Raw genomic sequence first — 22686 nt, 5'->3', positions numbered from 1 at the left:
AAAGGCAGCCAACTCCATTTTCCCTTGACCCAGGCTGACTCTTGGCTTAGAAGGAAAGGGAAGAGGAAGAAGGAAGCTGTCGTTCTCTTTGTGCCAAGGTTGCAGTGCACGGGCACGGAGAAAACAATCACCTTTGGAGACTCAGGTTTCCTTTTTGTTATTACTCCACTTAATATAATTACACATTTGGCTCAGTGAAGTGCCTTCCACATCAGGAAGACAATGACTTCGGCGAACCAAAGGGAGGGCCTTCAAAACAGCCAGACGGGGGGAAAAAGCCAAGAGGATCAGAGAGAGACTTCACAAAGCAGGAAACCAAGCAGAATTAATTAGTAATCACATGTCAGTGCCCACAAGACCTTCTTAACTTGGCCCCTGGCCCATGGGGTTAGTCACAAGTGAGAGCAGAGGTGAGCCCCAGCCACAAGACGCCTGGCGCCTGATTAACACAAAGACAAGGATATAGAAAGGATCAAAATATATCCCCATGTATTATCAGCATAAAAAAAGAGAGACATTAAAACAGCCGTCTGCCTGCAATGAATTCTGAGATACAAAGCTCTTGTTCTCTGAGAGATAAAAACCTGAGGCAGCCCTGCTGTTGTGGAAGATTAAAAAAAAAAAAAATGGTGGTGTGCTTATTTTTATTGATTTTTAGAGAGAGAAAGGAAGGAGAGGGATAGAGAGATAGACACATCCAATTGGCTGCCTCCTGTACACTTCCTACTGAGGATTGAGCCTATAACCGGCTTATGTGTCCTGAGAATCAAACCACTGACCTTCTGGATCATAGGTTGACACTCAACCACTGAGCCACACCAACCAGATTCTCACGAAAGGTTTTATATCTCCCTTTGAGTCTTGGCCCAGAGGTAATGAGGGAGTTTCTTTGGCCATTGAAGACGATGCCCCACCTCCCATCCTATAGTCGCTTGCCATCCCAACGCCCTCTGTTTTTCTGCAGAGCACTCAGTCATGTCTAGACTTAGTTCCATGGAAGCGGAGTTCTTGGCCACCTCCTACACCTGCCTGGAATGGAACAGAGTTCCTAACTGCAGATAATTATAGCTAATGTTCTTACATACTTAATATTTACCACCGTGTTTCCCCGAAAATAAAACATCCTCCGAAAATAAGACCTACTTACAGGTTTCCTTCTGAGTGAAATATAAGGCATCCCCCCAAAAAATAAGGCCCCCCCCCCTAGGCTCTGTCTCAGAATGAAAATTAATTTACCGTAAACTTTGTGAAACCTAAACTGCAATAAGTTGTGACTTGGGTGAAGAATTCATGGGAGAAAATCACTGACAGTTGCATTGCAAATGCACTGCGAGTAGGCTACCTTGACAAGAAGTACTCATTTAAAGACAGTGCTATTGCTACACATGAGAGATTTGGTCCACTGATTCTGAAAGAAATGGAGTCACAAGAAATTCACCAGGAAATTCAGGAATTGGATTGTTATGATGATGTTCCAGAAGATGATGATATGATTGTCATTGAATAAATGAGTAAATTCTTGATACTGTAAGATTCACAGTTTGTCTGGTTTGTGTTGACAACTACCGTACTACCGTACCGTATACAGGTAATAAATTTCCTTTATTTTCATTTAACAATAAATGTGTACCGTATTCTTCTTCATGGAAAAATAAGACATTCCCTGAAAATAAGACCTAGCGCATCTTTGGGAGCAAAAATTAATATAAGACACTGTCTTATTTTTGGGGAAACAAGTATGTCAGGTCCTTCAGAGGACATAAGTGCTTTAAGTGACTTAAATCATTTACATTCTCACAACCACTCTCTGCAGAGGTGTTTATACGGTTCCTGACATGTGGGAAGCTGCAGGGCAGAGCTGGGATTCAAACACAGAATCTGGAGCCTGTCCCCTAACCCTTCACATTCTCCTGCCTGCTGTGTGGGTGCTTAGAGATGTTTGTTGAATGGGTACATAGTACATGCATGAAGGAGGAGGACAATGATCTGACAGGAGGGCAGTGAGGCTGGAGGGGGCAGAAGGAGACGCGTCAGTGAGAGCAGCAGGGCCAAGAGGCTGCTGTTGGCTTTGATAGTAATGTGCACACCTATCCCTGATGGGAGAATGCAATTTATTTATCGCAATGTATTGCAAAACAAAAGAAAGCCTAAAATAGAATACCTTTGAGCCATAAATTCCTCTTCTAGGAATTTTTCCTTAAAAAAACACACACACATAATTTGTGTACAAAAATGTAAGCATAAAGATATTCAGTGCAACCCAAATTTTTACAGTAAGAGTTAGATACACAGAATTAGCTTTGCCCCTCTTATCTTGATTTAATCAACAAACGGGACAAAGAATATGGGAAATATGTTACAGATTACCTTTAGAGGGTGAAATTATGGGACATTTCTCTTTGAGTTCTTTTGTGTTGTCCAAGCTTTTGCTTAAACACATATTCTTTTTGTATTTAGGGGAAAGTGTCACTTTGATTAAAGGTAGTTTTTGAGCAGAAGTGAAATGATCTAAGCTGTACTTCTGGATTAATCTGGCTGTGGTATGTAGCTCAGACTGGAGGGGGAAAAACGATGAGCAAGAGAAGAGCTGTGAGAACTGTTACAATCATCTTAGGCAAAAGGTGAGGACCTAAACAAAGGTGTTGGTGAGAAAAGCCCATGAGTTCTAGGGACACCGGTGTCCACGGGCACGTGGCAGGCTAATAAACACCTGGTTTGGACAAGGACTGGGGCAGGTTAAAAGAATCCACTGCCAATAATGCCCTAGGCCATGGTTGGCAAACTTCGGCTCTCGAGCCACATGAGGCTCTTTGGCCCCTTGAGTGTGGCTCTTCCACAAAACACCACACGTGGTGTGCACAATGAAGTACAGTGCTATTGAAGGAGTGCCCTAATTAAGTTAATAACAATGTACCTACCTATATAGTTTAAGTTTAAAAAATTTGGCTCTCAAAAGAAACTTCAATAGTTGTACTGTTGATATTTGGCTCTGTTGACTAATGAGTTTGCCGACCACTGGCCTAGACACAGTACAACGATTGAAATTTCTTTTGAGAGCCAAATTTTTTAAACTTAAACTTCTTCTAATGCCCCATAACCCTTCACATTCTCCTGCCTCCCACTTCTTCAAAAATAGACTGGCCCAGGCCATGGTATTTTGTGGAAGAGCCACACTCAAGGGGCCAAAGAGCCTCATGTGGCACGAGAGCCGCAGTTTGCCAACCACAGGTCCTAGGCAATCAGGCTACTGGTGAAGGACTGGGTGTAGACGGCCACAGATGAGTTGCCACAGCCAGCAGAGACAGTTGGCACCTGCCACCCACCGTCAGGTGGGCTCAGTTCCTTCCCTTCTCCTGCCTCTGTCTCTCTGTCCAGCTTGGTCACTATCTTTTATTTTTCTACTACTCATTAGAATTTTCAGTTTAGGACTTCGATAATTACTTCATTGTTTTAATTTCTTCCCTTTTAAAAAACGTGAAAGGTTCCATCTTTGTGAGAACACAGAAAGATTCCTATGTGATGAGATTATGCAGTGCTTCTGTGCCTCTTTAAGTGTGCAAGAGAAAAGGTGTTTTATTACCTAAAGGTTCAAGTCCACACTTCTTAGTCAAGCATCCAAAGCCCTCTACAATGTGGTCCCAACATCTTACCTCCCAGCAGCCATAACAGACTCTGCTACACTTGTGGCCTCCAGATAGGTAATGCCCAGCTCTCCCTCTGGGTGGTCCCTGCCCTGCCCCAATCTCTACATGTTCCCATTGTAAGTATTCCTCAAGCAACACTCAGCATCCACCTCCTCCACGGAATCCTCCTTAAACATTTCAGAACATGGAGGTATCTTAGCACCTGTAACAAAAGTTTTGCATCCAGCTAATATTTACTAAGTGTTATTAAGCTCCAGGATTTACATGCATTATCTCTTATTCCTACAAATACCCAACAAGATATTATTAACTCCATATTACAGATGAGCAGACAGAGGATCAATGGGGTTAATTTTCCCAGTGTCACCTACCTAGTAAGTGAAAAAATTGTCACTTATATCTGAACAGATGGACTCCAGAACCTAGTTCTGGCCTGTGTGGCTGCTCTGGAAGTCCCCCCCCCCCCTTTTTTTTTCTTCTTCAAGTAAATGAATACGGTGCTTTATTAAAATGAAAATGTAATGAACAGACCTACAAGGAATTACTCTGGTGGAAGAACTAAAGAGGAGTGAGCGCCGCGCGCGCGCACGCACGCGCGCGCGCGCACACACACACACACACCTCGCTTCTCTGTAGAGCCCTATGGTTCCAAAGAACACAATTAAAAACACCTTTCCATTTCAACCTCCTCATCTTAAATGCCAGCCAGTCCCGGCAGACCAGCCCCAGTGCCCACCTGGTCTTTCCCTCTGCTCTGCAATTTCCTAGACTCTAAACCACTTATTTGTCAGTTAATCACTGACTGACATGTTTCTTTGAACCTTTATTTTTATTTAATGTCTACATAATTGCTTGATTGTTGACACCCAGTACTCAGCAAATAGCTGCTGGCTGGATAAAAGTGTTCGCAGCTGGGCCGAAACCGGTTTGGCTCAGTGGATAGAGCGTCGGCCTGTGGACTGAAAGGTCCCAGGTTTAATTCCAATCAAGGGCACATACCTTGGTTTCGGGCACATCCCCAGTGAGGGGTGTGCAAGAGGCAGCAAATCGACGATTCTCTCTCTCTCTCATTGATGTTTCTCACTCTCTATTTCTCTCTCTTCCTCTCTGTAAAAAATCAATAAAACATATTAAAAAGAAAAAAAAGTGTTCCCAGCTGGCTACATAAGTTAAATCTTTAGGTCTTTTGCAGAAAACATAGCATTGAATTAATATCTATAATATATTAACTTCCTATAAATATTAAGTCTTGCTATAATCAGAGAAATGAAAACTAAAACAATAATGAGACTCCATCTTTGATTCATTCAAAAATATTTTTTAAAATACCAATAACTTATTTTGTATATGGAATGGACTGTCTCATATGTTGGAAGTGTGAATTCATACAGACTTTTTAGAGAAACTGATTGATATTGAAGGTTAGCAGAATATGCCATCCCAAAACATAAAGATTTTTTTTGAGCTAAAGGCAATTGAGAAGAAGCATACACAAGAAGGGCTCTCTGCTCTCCCCCCATTTGTCTAAAATTGGGACATAAGCTTATAAATGTGTTCTCTTCCTCCTCTCTAAGAGAAAGAATAGAAGTCATTGCCAGAGAGAGCTCTGGACCCTCAGCATCCCAGAGACGCACCAGAGGAATCCACATTCCAGGCTTTACAACTAGTCCCACCTCCCATTAGTTTCCCCACGTGTTTGCCTTGCTATGACTTGCTGCACTAGAAACTCAAAGGCCTCTTCCTTTGTCTTTCCCTTCTCCAAAAATTCTCTGTTGCTTTGTTAAGATGCTAGATAAGCCCAAGTTCTAAACCAACTCTTTGAGTTATTCATCACTGAATGTTCCCATGTGTATGTGCAATACACATGTTAATAAACATTTATTTTTCTCTTGTTAGTCAAATGCCAATGAACTTAATTGGTAGAGGGGGAAACCAGTTAAGTTTTCTCTCCCCTACAATATCCATCAAAACTAAAAGTAGCCGAAACCGGTTTGGCTCAGTGGTAGAGCGTCGGTCTGCGGACTGAAAGGTCCCAGGTTCGATTCCGGTCAAGGGCATGTACATTGGTTGCGGGCACATCCCCGGTAGGGGGTGTGCAAGAGGCAGCTGGTCGATGTTTCTCTCTCATCAACATTTCTGGCTCTCTATCTCTCTCCCTTCCTCCTCTCTGTAAAATATCAATAAAATATATTTAAAACAAACAAACAAAACAAAAAACTAAAAGTAGATCCAATGGTTCTTTTAGAAATCTTTCAGTTAAAAAACATTTGCACACACTGCAGTATTGTATATAAGGGCAAAATATTGGAAACAATCTAATGTCCATGAACAAGGCATAGTAATAAATTAAGCTAATTAATAAATTTATTAAATACATTATGCTTATCTACCCAAAATTGAAAACTATAATTTATTTCAAATCTTTGCAAAGATTTCCAAGATATATGATTTAGTTTTTTGTTTTAAGCAAGTCATTAAATAATATGTATTATGCAATCTCATTGTATAAAACAAATAATTTTATGTAACCTAGTAATATTTGGAAACAGTTAACTAAATTAAGTTTTCTTCCTATGAGGAAAAAGCCAGATTGGAAATACAGATGTATGTAAAGGGGGACTTGGGCTTTTTAAAATCCTAATGTATGAACTTTTAAGTTTTTTATAAGAAGCATTTATTTTTGTGTATTACTTATTTAATTGAAGTATAATATTTTAAAAGATACTATTACATATTAGGCTTCCCATAGTTTGGGGATAACTGAAGGAAGAAAAAATAGCCTAAAATTTAGCACAAAAGTACCCTCGAAACTAGCATAAGAATAAGCCTCTTGAACCTTCTCTATTGAACTCTGGCTTATATTAAAAGACTATATACATCTCAAATTTCTAATAATCTCTAAGACATATACTTTATTTCTTATTTTTATTAAAATTTTTAAAACGTTTAATAAAATGTTTAATTGCAGTTGATGTTCAATATTATATTTGTCGGCTGTACAGCATCGTGGTTAGACATTTATAAAACTTACCAAGTGAGCTCCCCGAGTCTAGTACCCACCTGACACCATATGTAGTTATTAAAATAGTGTTGACCATATTCCCTATGCTGTACTTTACATCCCTGTGGCTATTTTGTAACTGCCAATCTGTACACCTTAATCCCTTCACCTTTTTCATCCCACCCCCCTCCCATCTGGCAATCCATCGGTTTGTCCTATATATCTATGTTTGTTTCTGTTCTGTTCGTTCATTTATTTTGCTTTTTGGATTCCACTCTATGATGTATAATTTACAGCACAAATTTTAAAAATACATAATCCATGTTTAGTGCCCTCTCCTGGCAGGCCCCGTGCGCCTGCCAGGCTGGCCCACCCTTTTTCTCACTCCCAGCAGCAGGGCAGCATCGGTCCTAAGGGAACTCAAAGGCAGGAGAGCATCTCTCTAAGGGGAGCTGAGAGCCAGAGGAGCAATTGGGCCAGGAGCGACGTCTGGGACCCAAAGGATCCTCCACAGCTCCAGGGCTAGCCACAGAAATGGCCTCTCAAGCACCAAGGGCACCAAGGGCCCCAAGGGGTAAAGGTCAAGGTCCTTGGGGGCCACCTCAGACTCCCAAGCTTCCGAGTTAAACTGAATTCATTCATAACAAAATGAATAACTGAAGGTAGAGAACTGGGAGAAAGAAGCCAGATTATACAATGAACTGTCAGCATCAACATAGACCCTCCCATCTTTTCTGATCACTCTGCCTTCTCTATACATCTCTCTCTCTTGACTTAGCACTTTAGAAAAGTTAGGTTTTCAGCACTCACCCTGCTTCATCCTCCTCCTTCTTCTGTCAGCCAGGGCCCTTCAACTAATCAGTATTAGAATTCTAGACTTAATTGCCTCTCTGAGCATTTATTGTCATCTGACTAGAAACTTTCCTTCCATCCTGAGCCGGGTGGGGCTGCCATTTCCTCCTCCTCCTCCTCCTCCTCCTCCTCCTCCTAGTATTCTTCCTGCTCTCGCCTTTCCCACTGTTCCGGGTGCATCTTAGCTTAAGGGAAAGAAGTCTTTCTAAACCCTTTTGAAAAATTGCTAAAGGATTTGTTTTTTCTGGCCTCTTATTTAAGGTGAGAAAACTGAAGTTGGCATGGAAGGCAAAGCTTGGTTTGGCTCTGTTCCTTTCCACCCCTGTCACGTCCAGGTTTGGGACAAGACTCACTCTAAACCAGCTCATTCTGGTGTCAGGCATCACTCCATGTTGCCCAGATAAGAATAAGGGACAAAGCGGCCCTCAGGAAGTCATCACAAATGGTCATGAAAAAGCCTTTGAACAGCCCATTAGAACCCAAAGACCTTTGCATCTTGAAGGGGGAAAAAAATGAAGTATATTGAAATAGTGAATTATTAATTAAAAATGAAGTTGAGGTCCAGCCAGAGTGGCTCAGTGGTTGAGCACCAACTTATGAAAGGGGAGGTCATGGTTCGATTCTGGATGGGCCATATGCCTGGATTGTAGGCTCCATCCCCAGTGTGGGGCACGCAGGAGGCTCCTGATCAATGTTTCTCTCTCATCATTGATGTTTCTTTCTTTCTTTCTTTTTTTTTAATATATTTTATTGATTTTTTTTACAAAGAGGAAGGGAGAGAGAGAGCTAGAAACGTCGATGAGAGAGAAACATCGACCAGTTGCCTCTTGCACACCCCCTACCGGGGATGTGCCCGCAACCAAGGTACATGCCCTTGACCGGAATTGAACCCGGGACCTTTCAGTCCGCAGACCAACGCTCTACCACTGAGCCAAACCGGTTTCGGCATCATTGATGTTTCTATCTCTCTCCCTCTCCCTTACTCTCTGAAATCAATAAAAATATTTAAAAAAATAAAAATGAAGTTGGTAAAGTTTCCATCAATAAGGGGAAATGACCTTGATATAATGTTAACTGGTGGGGTGTGTGGGGTGGCGGGGAGCAGGATACAAAACCAGAGCAGCTTATTTCAATGGTGTAAACAATGTTATTTATATGGATAGACCCAGTTTTAACAGATGGAAGAAAATACAAACTGTGATCATCTGAGAGGGCTGTGAAATTGTAAATGATTGTGGTTTCCTTATTTATACTTTTCTGAATTTAAAAAGAAAAAGAGAAAATTCCACATTAGGAGAGTAAGATGCTTTTAACCAGGGAGGAAAAAAATATATTTTTAAGAGGAAGTGAGAAAAGGAGTAGGAGGAGCATGGCTGGAGATCTGGACATGTGTCTTTTACCAGATTCACAGTTTACAGAGAGAAGCAGAAGTATCCATCAACACTCCTGGAGGAAAAATTTAGTTTGGCAAAAGAATAGTACTGCCAAGAAAACATAAAGCTAGTTATACATTTACTGGTCATTGCCAAAGGTCTAAAAAGAGCACCTAATTCCCTGTGTGATTCATAGAGAAACTATCTGTAACCAAAGCTTTCTGTCACATCCTCTGCCTTTTTTAAATTTGTTGAGTGTATTTAGATAAAGGTCCTCAGTTAGATGCATTAAACTCACTCATTTCCAAGTGTTTACTGAGCACTCTGGGGACTTTATTTTTATCAATTTTTTCTTTTACTTTGACTCAGAAAAATAACACTTTGGGTACTAATTCAAGAGTCTCTTATAGTAGAAACAGATGCTCTTTTGATGAAAGCAGAATTTAAAAAAAAAAAAAAAGATCTTTGTAATAAAAGTCCTAATTTATGCTAAAAATATTTTTATAAATGGTGGAGGAAAGTATACATTTTGATAAATGTCCTTCCTGTCTACACTGGGTTTTTTTTTTTTTTCCATAGTTACAATCATAATGTATCTTAAAGACAGAACTTGTTTAATGGGAGAATATCCGTAGAAAACAATTTGCCATCCTACTTGAAAATATAGCCTTGCCGAAACCGGTTTGGCTCAGTGGTAGAGCGTCGGTCTGCGGACTGAAAGGTCCCAGGTTCGATTCCGGTCAAGGGCATGTACATTGGTTGCGGGCACATCCCCAGTAGGGGGTGTGCAAGAGGCAGCTGGTCGATGTTTCCTCTCTCATCGACGTTTCTAGCTCTCTATCTCTCTCCCTTCCTCTCTGTAAAAAATCAATAAAATATATTTTAAAAAAAAGTTAAAAAAAAAAAAAAAGAAAATATAGCCTTAACAGTGTAATGACTTTTGCCTTGTAAAAAAAAAAAAAAATGCTTTTACATTTCAAATATTATTTGTTTATTTCAACCCTTCCATTTTCATTTGGGGGCTTAAATAGGAAAAGAGGTTTCTCCAAAAATAACACCATATTATTATCTAGGTTAACCAAAGAAAATTCTATTTAGTCAACCTTAAGGGCCTCATTAATACTAAGTGTCCCAATTCCTGCTACTCCTTTCCTTCCTTTCTTCCTTCCTACCTTCCTTCCTTCCTTCCTTCCTTCCTTCCTTCCTTCCTTCCTTCCTTCCTTCTTTTTACAGATATTAAATGACTGTCATCTTGCCAACACCATTTTAGAAGTTTTGAGGCACACAAGTTAAAAACCAATCTTAACCCAAAGAAAGAGCTGAGAATCTATTGATGAAGATAAAGCACACAAATATCCTCTTCAGAGGAAACTGCCCTGAGCAGCAGACTCAGTTGCTGTAGGTATTCTAGGGAGAAGCTCAACAAAGACACTGTGATTGATACGTGACCAGCCACTGGTCGCGAAGGATGAAGAGGATTTTAGAGAGACAGATAGTGAAAGAAAGGCCAAGGACACATCAATGGCAAAGGGGGTAACAAGGAGAAAGCTAGGGTTGTTTTTGAAACTGGCAGCAACCAAAATTCACTTTATAAAACAATTGCTTTTAATTGGGAAAAAGAAAGGGTCAGAGGCTTGTAAGTTTCAAAATTGTATAAAACAAACCTCTATTTCCTACACTACTTGGAAATTACTTTTACTGTTGTGAGTTTTAAACCTAAATATCACCTATTACATTGAGCTTTAGATTACCCCTAGTTTTTTTTTTCATACCACTACCTATTAATACATCAGCTTCTCACACATCCCCACCTAGAACCTAGCTAAGCAGCCATATTGAGCAATTCATTTTAAAATTAAGTTGCAATCAAGTGATTAAGTTATGTTCAATATTCATTCAAGTATGGCCAATTATGTTCTTTAGCTGATTATATTATATTCTGTTTACTTATAGGTTTTCTCCTAAAAGACAAGTGCTCAATAGTGTCAAGTTTTAAATCTAATTTCCATAACAACAACAAAAAGTTATTTTACCATAGAATCATTCTGTATAATAAAGATGTAACATGCAAATGGTCGTAGAGCTGCGAAGGGCTACAGGAGGGGGCAGGGCAGCAAGCTATGAAGGGGGGCGGGGGCGGGGAGTGGAGAGCGGGGCAGTGGGCGGAGATTGTACTAGTCTATGATAATAAACCAACCTGTGCTAGGGTAATCCTCTAGATTTGTCCCACAACCAGACAGAAAGTTCTGAGGACCTTTGATCTTAAAATAAATAGACACATATAATCCTTCCCTGGCTCAACACCCTTTTATGTGTCTACTGGGTTTTCCACTTGAAGGTACTGTAGTCACTTCAAATTCAATATGAACAAAATTAGTTCCACCCATCCCCCAAATTCATATTCTTTTTAACTTATCCTTGTAAATATTACAAAACTTTATTCATTGTGTGGAACCTGCTATATGAAGGCCCTGTGACCAAAGGGACAGAGCACAGGTTTCTGAGTTGGAAAATCTGGTTCAGGACCCTGCTCTGGGCCTTCTGAGCTTGGCAAGTAAACCTTGATAACAGCACTACCCCCATACAAAAAGGGGCCACAGCATTGATTCCCAATCCAACTCCTACTTATAGAAGTTGCATTGAGAATCAAATAGATAGTGGGATTAGATAAAATAGATTTGTGGAAGCATATAGAAGCCTTAAAAAAGCTATACAAGCATTAGCCAGTTTTATTGGTACTAATGGTAATATTTAAGATCCTTCAAAATGTGAGTTTCATGTAAAGTGAAAAAACACGTGTCGAGACGTGCTGCTGAACTGTCCAAGTAAACATTCGTACCATGGAGAAATGGTCAGAGCTAAGACCAGCCTCAGTCTTACTCGTTCTTGGCTTGAGTATTTGCAGAGGGGCTGAAAACATAATATGCGATCTATCAGTAAGCTGATTAGGTCATACCCTGCTTAAACTCACCAAAGGCTTGCATTGCTCCATCGTCCAAGATCTTCACATGGTTCACCAAGGTGTTTTACCCTGACCACATTTTCAGCTGTATTCCCCACAATTCTTCCTTTCACTTGCTTTCTGGTGGTTTGCCCAGTTACCACATTCCCAAAGTGTTTTCCCAAGCCAGTTGTCAGCAAACCGCGGCTCGAGAGCCACCTGCAACTCTTTGGCCCCTTGAGTGTGGCTCTTCCACAAAATACCACATGTGGGCATGCACGTACAGTGTGATTGAAACTTCATGTCCCATGCTCTCAAAAGAAATTTCAATCGCTGTACTGTTGATATTTGGCTCTGTTGACTAATGAGTTTGCCAACGACTGCCATAGGATATTAGCAGGAAATCAAGTAATTCCTGGGATCTTCTCCCCAGAAGTGCTGGAGAATCCCTAGGGTTGCTTACTTTTGTCCACAAATTGGACCTGCTCTCTCGACGGCTGCTGCCTACTTGGAAAATGGGAATTCAGCTGCACATTTTCAAGAATGAGTTGACAGGCTAGCGGTTCTTGACCAACTCCACAAGGCTGGGAGGACTGCAGAAGCCTTCAGTTATATAGCTGGAAAGGTGGAGCCAGAGAGCTACACCCTCTGCCTGGGAACAGTTTCTGAACCCCAGCTATTAAGTATTGAGATCTTATGCAGACAAACCTTTTCTGGTGGCAAGCCTCACCCACATTGCCCTCACCTGCCTGTCTGACTTCAATCTGGACCACTCCAAGCCATCAACCTTGTTTTAAAAAGTAAACGTCCAAAAATAATAAATAAACAAACAAACATCCAAGGTGAGTTATTCCAGGTGGGTTCTCCAATACCTTTTTCCCCAGGATGTTCCTTTGCCCCTTAAAAATTATGGAAGAAGAGAGATGGAGGAGATTTGCTTAAACATCTAAAACCTGGAGAAGGAGATGTCATGAGGTTGCTGGCTTCATGCTTCTGGGTGGATGTTGATCATATTTTTGAAATAGAAAACACTGGGTGAGGACCAAGTTTGAGAGGTCAAAACATGGGTCAGGTTTAGGATTTGTAGTTGACTTTGAGATAACAATCTACACTAATAAAAGAGAAACATGCAAATTAACCATCACTACCCTACACCCACCAGCCAATCAGGAAGGAATAAGCAAATTAAAAGGCCATAGATGGCGATTGCCCTTCTCCTCTAGGTATGGAGTGGCTGGACCGGGCAGGACGCCTATTATAAGAGGGGGGCAAAGGGATCTATAGGAGCAGCACTCCAGCCGCAGGGAAGATGAAGACTGCAGACTCCATAATCTGCAGAGAAGATAGCAGACTCCAACCAGAGTCTGCAGCGAAGATGAAGGCAGCAGACTTCAGCAGGATCGAAGGCCTGGGTTCCAGGTGCCAGAGGAAAACCGGTGCTGGAAGCCAAGGGAAGGAAGGCCTATTGTACGAATCTCTTCATGCAATGGGCCTCTAGTTAGATGTACAATATAATAAAGTGGCTGACTAGGCAGTTGAATAGATAAATCTGTAGCATAGTGGAAAGGTCTGGGTTAGGGACATAAAATGATAGTCATGAGAGCCAAGAGTTTGGAAATGGTTGCAGAGTGAGAAGAGACCCTAGGAATTCCAGGATGATTAAAGGAGATGATGGCCATGGAACCAGGGAGGTAACAGGAAAACCAGGAGGTGGTTGTCCTAAGAAGCCAAAATGTTTCAAGAAGCAGGGAGTGCTGCCCTGGCTAGCATGGCTCAGCAGTTAGAACATTAGCTGCGCACCAGAGGGTTGCAGGTTCAATCCCCACCCCTGGTGCATGTGGAAGGCAACCAGTCCATGTGTCTCTCTCACATCGATGTTTCTCTTCCCTCACCCCTTCATTGCCCCTCTCTCTTCATCCTCTCTCTCTCTCTAAAAATCAATGGGAAAAATATTCTCACTTGTTGGATGCGGAGAAGAAGAAGAAGAAGAAGAAGAAGAAGAAGAAGAAGAAGAAGAAGAAGAAGAAGAAGAAGAAGAAGAAGAAGAAGAAGAAGAGGAAGAAGAGGAAGAAGAAGAGGAAGAAGAGGAAGAAGAAGAAGTAGTACAGCAGCAGCAGGGAGTGCTGCCAAGCCATAAGTAACATAAAGTATGAAAAGTGTACATCAGTATGGAAACTACTGTACTTTAGTGAGAGAGATTTAGATGGTGTGATGGTGGGATAGGAAAAGACATTGGAGAGAGTTGAGGGCTGCATGGGAGAGGAAAAATTGGAGACAGTGAATGTGGACAAAGTTAGAATTGACTTCCTTTTGCGAAGCTTCATTTTTGTTCTTTTAAAAATAATCAGTGAAGCCGAAACAGGTTTGGCTCAGTGGATAGAGCGTCGGTCTGCGGACTGAAAGCTCCCAGGTTCCATTCCAGTCAAGGGCATGTACACTGGTTGCGGGCACATCCCCAGTAGGGGGTGTGCAAGAGGCAGCTGGTCGATGTTTCTCTCTCATTGATGTTTCTAGCTCTCTATTCCTCTCCTTTCCTCTCTGTAAAAAAAAAAAAAAAAAATCAATAAAATATATTAAAAGAAAAATAATCAGTGAAGCCCTAACCAATTTGACTCAGTGGATAGAGTGTCAGCCTGTGGACTGAAGGGTCTTGGGTTTGATTCTGGTCAAGGGCACATGCCTTGGTTGCAGGCTCCTCTCCAGCCTGGTGGAGGCTCGTGCAGGAGGCAACCAATAGATGTGCTTTTCTCACATCAATATTTCTTTCTGTCTTTCCCTCCTCCGCTCTCTAAAAATTAATGGAAAAATATCCTTGGGTGAGGATTAAACAATAACAAAATAATAATCAGTGAGGGAGGAAAAATCAATGAAGGAAGAATTTCAGGATACCAACAGGCAGAGGCCAGTAGAAGGAAATTTTTTCACTGTTTCTTTATTTTTCTACTTAAAATAATCGATACTAACAATAGCCTAGGGCTGTCATGACCAGATGAACAGTCACCAAGAAGTGCATGGAGCACCCTGGGTCCTACCTCCATGGCCCACAGGCTTCTATCACAGCAAGGCTGGCAGCCTGGTGGATGGGGCGAGGCAGGCGCAGAGAGCAGGTGCTGGGGCCCACAGACAGACAGCAGGGCCTAGTGAGTGAGCAGGCTTTCAGACAGACAACAGGGCCTGGCTGCCAGGCACCGTGGTAAGTGAGCGAGCAGGCCCAAAGACAGCAGGGTCTGCCAGCCTCAGCATGCTGGCAGTCCCGCCTCTGCATCTGAGCTGCAGAGGAAACACCTTTTCTGACCGCTCATTGGCTAAGCTCCCCGTACACTACTCACAATGTTCTTGGTAACTTGGGTAATAAGAAGGTGATTTTTAGATTCACTTGTTGATAGATATGTATTTGTTGTTCATAATTTTTATCTTTACCTTTTTCTTCTTCTTCTTCTTCTTAAAGAATACCTCTCATCATTTCATATAATACTGGTTTGGAGGTGATGAACTCCTTCCACTTTTTCTTACCCGTGAAGCTCTATCTGTCCTTCAATTCTGAATGATAGCTTTGCTGGGTAGAGTAATCTTGGTTGTAGGTTCTTGCTGTACATCACTTTGAATATTTCTTTCCACTCCCTTCTGGCCTGCATAGTTTCTGTAGAGAAATCAGCTGACAGTTGTATGAGTACTCCCTTGTAGGTAACTAACTGTTTTTCTTTTGCTGTTTTTAATATTCTCTCTTTATCTTTTGCTCTTGGCATTTTAATTATGATGTGTCTTGGTGTTGCCCTCTTTGGATTCCTTTTGTCTAGGGTTCTCAGGGGGGAAAGGGGTGTGGGTGGTGCAGGAAGAGACTGGACAAAAATCATACACCTATGGATGAGGACAGTGGGAGGGGTAAGGGCACGGGGTGGGGTGGGGAGAGGAGCTATGGGGAGAAAAAGAGGAACAGCTGTAATAATCTGAACAATAAAGATTGAAAAATATAAAAGAATCCAAGAAGGTGATCTAGGGTTTTTCCACCTCACTCCCAGAGGAAAAAAAAAATAAAGGTTCAGTGCTGAAGGAGGGGATAAGAAATATCATATCCTGCCCTAGCCAGTTTGGCTCAGTGGGTAAAACCTTAGCCTGCCAACCTCAGGGTCTGGGTTTGATTCTGGTCAAGGGCATGTACCTAGGTTGCAGGATCCTCCCTGGCTGGGGCCCAGGTCAGGGCTCATGCAGGAGGCAACCAATCAAAGTGTCCCTCTCATATTGATATTTCTCTCTGTCTTTCCTTCTCTCTTCCACACTCTCTAAAAATCAGTGGAAAAATATCCTCAGGTGAGGAAAGAAAGAAAGAAAGAAAGAAAGAAAGAAAGAAAGAAAGAAAGAAAGAAAGAAAGAAAGAAAGAAAGAAAGGAAGGAAGAAAGGAAGGAAGGAAGAAAGGAAGGAAGGAAGTTAGTTCATATCCTATGAAAGAGACATCTTAAAAATGTCTATAGAAAGTTATCATTTTTTTGTGGTGAAGGGACTAGACTCCATATTGATGAAAACACTTTGTTGTCTACAGCGGCTGGCAGTAGCAGCAGCAGCAGCAGCGGGTTGATGGGGGTGGTACCTTCCCCTGATCAGCCTGGTCACCTACTGCAGAGGGAGGCCAGACTGCAGTTTAGGCCTGCTCAGGCCTAAATCAATAGGTTATCCCCTGAGGGCCCCCAGATTGGAGAGGGTGCAGGTCAAGCTGAGGGACCCTGCTCCCATACACGAATTTCATGCAACAGGTCTCTAATCCTAATACATAAAAACCCTGGGTCTGTAATGACCATTAATGACCACAGGCTTGACCCAACATCAGGCTAGGGAGCTGAAGGAGCTGGAGCTGTGGGCCCCTGGCTGCCTATGGTAGCAGCTGGGAGGAGGGAGCTGTGGGACCAGTCATCAGCTTACTATGAGGTGAGAAATGGGAAGTCAGATATTTGAGGAGAATGGTGATGATACGACATAACCACACAGGAGAATCCCAGAATGAGTGAACAGGAAAAAGGTGATAGGATTGCTAGGTAGTATTTCAGGTCCTTCTGAGGTTGGTAATAATAAAATTAATTAGTAATAATAATAGTGACTAAAAATAAAACTTTATTTATGTTTTATATAAAGGAATTATGAAGGTAAAACTAGGGCTGGTATATGATTTCATTAAGGTTCGATCAAAACTACTACTTCTTACTTGAGCATCTTGACTTGCATGATCACTGAATGGTTTAAGATGGCCAACCCGCTGTACCAGAAGACAAGAAGGGGGCTCTTCTGCTAAATCCTATCTCTTTAAGCTTTCCTACACCAACCATCCCACATTCTCCCTCAGTTTGCTGGAACGAAGTCACATGACCACTCCTGCATACAAGGGAAGATGGAGTCTTCCCTTGCAGTCTTTTATTCCTGGCAGCAATGTGTCCAACTAGGCATCAGGGTGCTATTACTGAAGACTAGAGGCCCAGCGTGTGATATCACGCGAGACCCCAGACCCATCAATACATCTCCTGGTGACTGGTCATTTGGTCATCATAGCATTATGTGCTATGGCCACTGGCCTTTTATAATTAGATTATATATGCGAGCATGACATTGGTAGTCTCTACCACAGCGATCTGCCCTGCCGAGTGCTATTTGTTCTTCAATGGAGCATCTCAGGATGTGGCCATAGAGAAACCTGAGAGTTGATTTCACCAGAAGGGATGGGGTTTTTTCAGATAAATGGTATAAAAGTGCTAAGAAGCTAGAGCCTAGAACTGCCTTGAGAGAGTGACTAAAATGAATTATGGATTGTAAAAAGGTTTGGGAGAAAAGTTAGAGCAGACGAAAGTTGATGAGTGCAGAGAGAATAGAGACAGTAATGATGTGGACAGCCTGATGCCATGGAGAAAGGGGCCTGTGATAGAAATTAAGCGGGTAAGTTTGAATAGTAGGAGGTCAGGGTGGAGTTAGGTTGTGGACAGACAGCTGCTAATCATCATTTTAAAGGAGGAGATGGGAGAACGACACTCTGACGCTCAAGTGAAGATCAGGGAGTGACAAGAATCCACCAAACCTGCTTCTTTCTCCTCTCCATCTACTTTCTACTTCTATGAGTCTGCATCTGTAGTGTTTCAAACTGAGGGTGTATTGGGCACATTGTATGCCTCACCTCATCCCCTCAGTCCACTTTAACTCCAACTATTTCTGCAACAGCCAGGTGTGACCTAACAACATAGCTCCTCACAGGCGAGACCTGATAACACTGTGTTTAAACTTCATCAGGAACCTCTCACATTCTCAGTGTTTCTCTGACCTTCTGGGCACTCACTCATATGCAAATCTGAAAGGGGTGAGGGGGGGAGAGAGAAAGTCAATATCCAGGGGCCAATCCTTGACCACTGGGGACCGGGATCCGGTAAATAAGTGCTCCCTTTTATCTCATTCAGGGTGGACAATTCTTAAGCACATTCTACTTTGCTCTCCAGAAGATCCTAGCAGGACTAAGCCCCAAGTGCCCACAACAGTGACCAGCTTTATAAGATTTTTTAAAAATTTTAGCCGGGACCGGTTTGGCTCAGTGGATAGAGCGTCGGCCTGCAGACTGAAGGGTCCCAGGTTCGATTCCGGGCAAGGGCATGTACCTTGGTTGCGGGCACATCCCCAGTGGGGGGTGTGCAAGAGGCAGCTGATTGATGATTCTCTCTCATTGATGTTTCTGATTCTCTATCTCTCTCTTCCTCTCTGTGAAAAATCAATAAAATATATTTTTAAAAAATTGTATAACATGAAATTTACCACTTTAAAAGAATTTTACAGTGTATAATTCAGTGACATCTAGTACATTCAGTTGTTAAACCATCACCACTGGCCAGTTGCCAAACATTTTCATCACATACCCACCAAAAAAAACTTGTACTCATGTAGCCATCACTCTTCATTTCTCCCTAACCCAACTCCTGGCAACTATGCATCTCTAAGAACTTGCCTATTCTAAATATTTCATATAAATGGAATAATACAATATGTATCCTTTTCTGGCTGGATTCTTTTACTTAGTATATGTTTTTGAAATTCATCCATGCTGAAGTGGGTATTATTCCTTGTTTGTTTGTTTGTTTGTTTAGTAAAACAAAAATGTATTAGTACCTCATTCCTTTTTATGGCAGAATAATATATCAGTATATGGATATACCATGTTTTGTTTATCTATTCAACAGCTTATGAAAATTTAGGCTGTTTGCACCTTTAGCTATTGTGAATAGTATGCTATGACCGATAATACATTTTTAAATTAAATTTATTAGGGGGATATTGGTTAATAGAATCAAGTGACTTTCAAATGTACATTTCCATGATATAAAATCTGTATATTGCCCTGTGTGCCCACCACCCAAAGTCAAACCATCTTCCGTCATCACATATTAGGCCCCTTTTGACCCCCACTACCCCCTTCCCACTGGTAACTACTGCACTGCCATCTGTGATAACATATTTTTATATTAGCACTTCCTCCTTTTCCATTAGTGTGAGAGATAGGATGGTATGAAAGAATTTGGAGCCCGACCTGAAGCGGGGATCAAACCTGTAACCCAGGTATGAGTCCTTGACTGGGAATCGAAGCCACAACCCTTTGGTGGTTGGGCCAGTGCTGTCCATTGAGCTACACCAGCCAGGGCCCCTCACTCCTTTCAATCTTCATACATACCTGGCGAGGTAGGCCCTATTATCAAACCCATTTTACAGATGAGAAGACTGTGTTGGGTCCAGAGAGATTATGTGACTTACCTCAGGTCACCCAGTGGTGAATCCATGTTCTAAAATGTGTTCCCTTTCTACACCTCATGTTACTGCCCATGAAGGGTCTTGCCCTTCCCACTTTTTCTAAAAGGAAGGATGTTATTTCTCTACGAGGAGTAGGCAGTCTGATCTTTTTCTCTGGTTACTGGACATTCTGTAGCTGCCTGTGTCCATTCCACACCAAGTTCCTGCAACTAGGTTTCACCCAAAGCCCCCTCTGATCTCTCTCTCTCTCTCTCTCTTTTTTTTTTTTTAATATATTTTTATTGATTTTTTACAGAGAGGAAGGGAGAGAGATAGAGAGCTAGAAACGTTGATGAGAGAGAAACACCGACCGGCTGCCTCTTGCACACCTACAGGGGATGTGCCCCCAACCAATGTACATGCCCCTGACTGGAATCGAACCTGGGAACTTTCAGTCCGCAGACCAATGCTCTGCCACTGAATCAAACCGGTTTCGGCCCCCTCTAATCTCTTGACAAAGGATATGGAGCAGGAGCACGCTTCCCTGGTTTGCATCTGATGGTTCCATGGCTCCTAAACCCCTGTCACAGGCCCAAGGACTCCACCTAGGATTGACAATTACCTGCTTGTTGTTTTGGGGAGGTTTAACATGTGGAATGAACTCAAGCAACTCCCTAGACAACTTTTAAACCACACGAAGAGCCATTATGCTAGGTGGTGGAAGGTTTATTTAGAACCTGACAGGAGAAACAAGTTAAGATCTCTCTGCATCAGTCTGTTGCAATGTTGATGATTGTTCTGGTTTGGATTCTCATTGGTTAGGAGAGACTTTGGGCATAAATCATTAAGGTGAGGTGTGGCTGTTCTCTAACCTAGGCAAGGGGCCAGGACATTTAAGGATGGCTACGTGGCTAAGCCATTGTTTCAACACTTTCACCAGAGCCCTGACTGAGAGATGGTTTCATCTCCTGAGGGGAGTTGGCTTGGGATCAAATAAGAGCATCGCTACTTTTACAGGCACCTTGGTCTTCTCCTCTTGAGCCCCCCCTCCCCCCAATTCATTATTTATGACCCCTTAAATATCTACAAATGAATCAATAAAATAGAGCTCTTGTGTAGTCAGCAAATCAAGATTGTCATTAGAGAGGGGGAAGGAGAATGGGAAGCCCCATTTTCTTGTAAACTCAACATCCTGGAAGAGAGCATCTAGACAGTGTTTAAGAATGAGACAAGATGCCCTAGCTGGTTTGGCTCAGTGGATAGAGTATCAGCCTGCAGACTGAAGGGTCCTGGGTTCAATTCCGGCCAAGGGCACATGCCGGGGTTGCAAGCTCAATCCCCTATAGGGGGGGGGGGCATGCAGGAGGCAGCCAATTAATGATTCCCTCTCATTATTGATATATATATATATATCTTTCTCCCTTCCTCTCTGAAATCAATAAGAATAAAAATAAAAATAAAAAAGAGAGAGATGCAAATCAAAACAACAATGCAGTACCATCTCATACCTGTCAGAATGGCCAACATCAACAAATCAACTAACGACAAGTGTTGGCGAGGTTGCGAAAAAAAAGGAACTCTCGTGCACTGCTGGTGGGAATGTAGACTGGTGCAACACTGTGGAGAACAGTATGGATCTTCCTCAAAAAACTGAAAATGGGCCGAAACCGGTTTGGCTCAGTGGTAGAGCGTCGGTCTGCGGACTGAAGGGTCCCGGGTTCGATTCCGGTCAAGGGCATGTACATTGGTGGCGGGCGCATCCCCGGTAGGGGGTGTGCAAGAGACAGCTGGTCGATGTTTCTCTCTCATTGACGTTTCTGGCTCTCTATCCCTCTCTCCTCCTCTCTGTAAAAAAAATCAAAAAAAAAAAATATATATATATATATATTAAAAAAAAAAAAAAAACCCTGAAAATGGAACTCCCAATTGACCTAGAAATCCCACTCCTAGGAATATATCCCAAGGAGCTAGAAACACCAATCAGAAAGGATATATGCACCCCTATGTTCATAGCAGCACAATTTACAATAGCTAGGATTTTTAAACATCCTAGGTGCCCATCAGCAGATGATTGGATCCAAAAACTATGATACATCTACACAATGGAATATTATGCTGCCATAAAAAAGAAGTTCTCATCATTTGCAGCAACCTGGATGGCATTGGAGAACATCATGCCGAGTGAAATAAGCCAGTCAATAAAAGAGAAATACCACATGACCTCACTTATTTATGGATGATAAAGAACATTATAAACTGAAGAACCAAAAGATAGATATAAAGACAGTAAAGCAACAAGCAGACTGTCAAATTACAGCGGGGAGGTTAGGGAGATCTGGGAGAGATAAGAGATCAACCTAAGGACTTATATACATGCATATAAGTACAACCAATGGACACAAAACTCTGGGGAGGAAGGGCATGTATGGGAGGGGGGGGCAATGGTATATGTACAAAGATAACGATTTAATTTAAAAAACAAAAAAATAAAATAAAAGAAAGACAGACAGACAGACAGACAGACAGACAGACAGAAAGAAAGAAAGAAAGAAAGAAAGAAAGAAAGAAAGAAAGAAAGAAAGAGACAAGGTGTTCTGGGATGCCCTGTGACTTCAGCAACTCCTCAGGGCTGGGGCAGGTGAGGTACTGAGTGTAACCATTAATCAAAGTCCCAAGGTTCAAAACAACAGCTCTTTCTACTAATGGAAGAGAAGTACTCACAGGCCCCTTACAATGACACTTACCTGTGGTCTCGTGAAGGAGTAAAAAAAATGCTCCCCAGTGGGGCCTACTATCAGGACAGACATTATTTCTTCTACGTGGGTATAGCGCAGGATCTGAAGTTTTGCTCTCACTCTTAATGTTTAACCTATAACAAATAAGATTATAGTATGGAATGAGAAGCTGAAAAAGGAGTCTAATTTCTAAGGAACTTGATATACTAGTAAAAGTAGTAGAATTTCTGGATGAGAGAATTACTTCCGGGTTAACACATTTCCCAGCACTCGTCCCCAGACTTGGCCATCCCAATTAGTTTTCAAGTTAGGATGTCTAGGCTGAGCACTGAGCGCCTGGGCAGCTGACTGCACTACATCAGCCCCAGGAAATACCACACGTTTCCATCATGGTTT

At 42.0% G+C, this 22686-nt stretch overlaps 1 protein-coding gene across 1 annotated transcript in view; it reads right to left on the bottom strand.

Moving 5' to 3' along the window:
* TGM7 (transglutaminase 7) overlaps positions 1–22343 on the bottom strand; it is a 39129-nt gene extending 16786 nt beyond the window's left edge. The window contains exons 1-2 of the mRNA XM_084903204.1: positions 22300–22343; positions 15325–15451 (exon numbers count right to left, since the gene is read on the bottom strand). The gene's annotated coding sequence lies outside the window, so the exon portion shown is untranslated. The remainder of the gene's footprint in view (positions 1–15324; positions 15452–22299) is intronic.
* Between the last annotated feature and the right edge of the window lie 343 nt (positions 22344–22686).

The sequence above is a fragment of the Pipistrellus hanaki genome (genome assembly GCF_964339955.1).
Source record: "Pipistrellus hanaki genome assembly, chromosome: 1".
NCBI lineage: Eukaryota > Metazoa > Chordata > Mammalia > Chiroptera > Vespertilionidae > Pipistrellus > Pipistrellus hanaki.
This window is presented reverse-complemented; position numbering and strand designations above follow the sequence as displayed.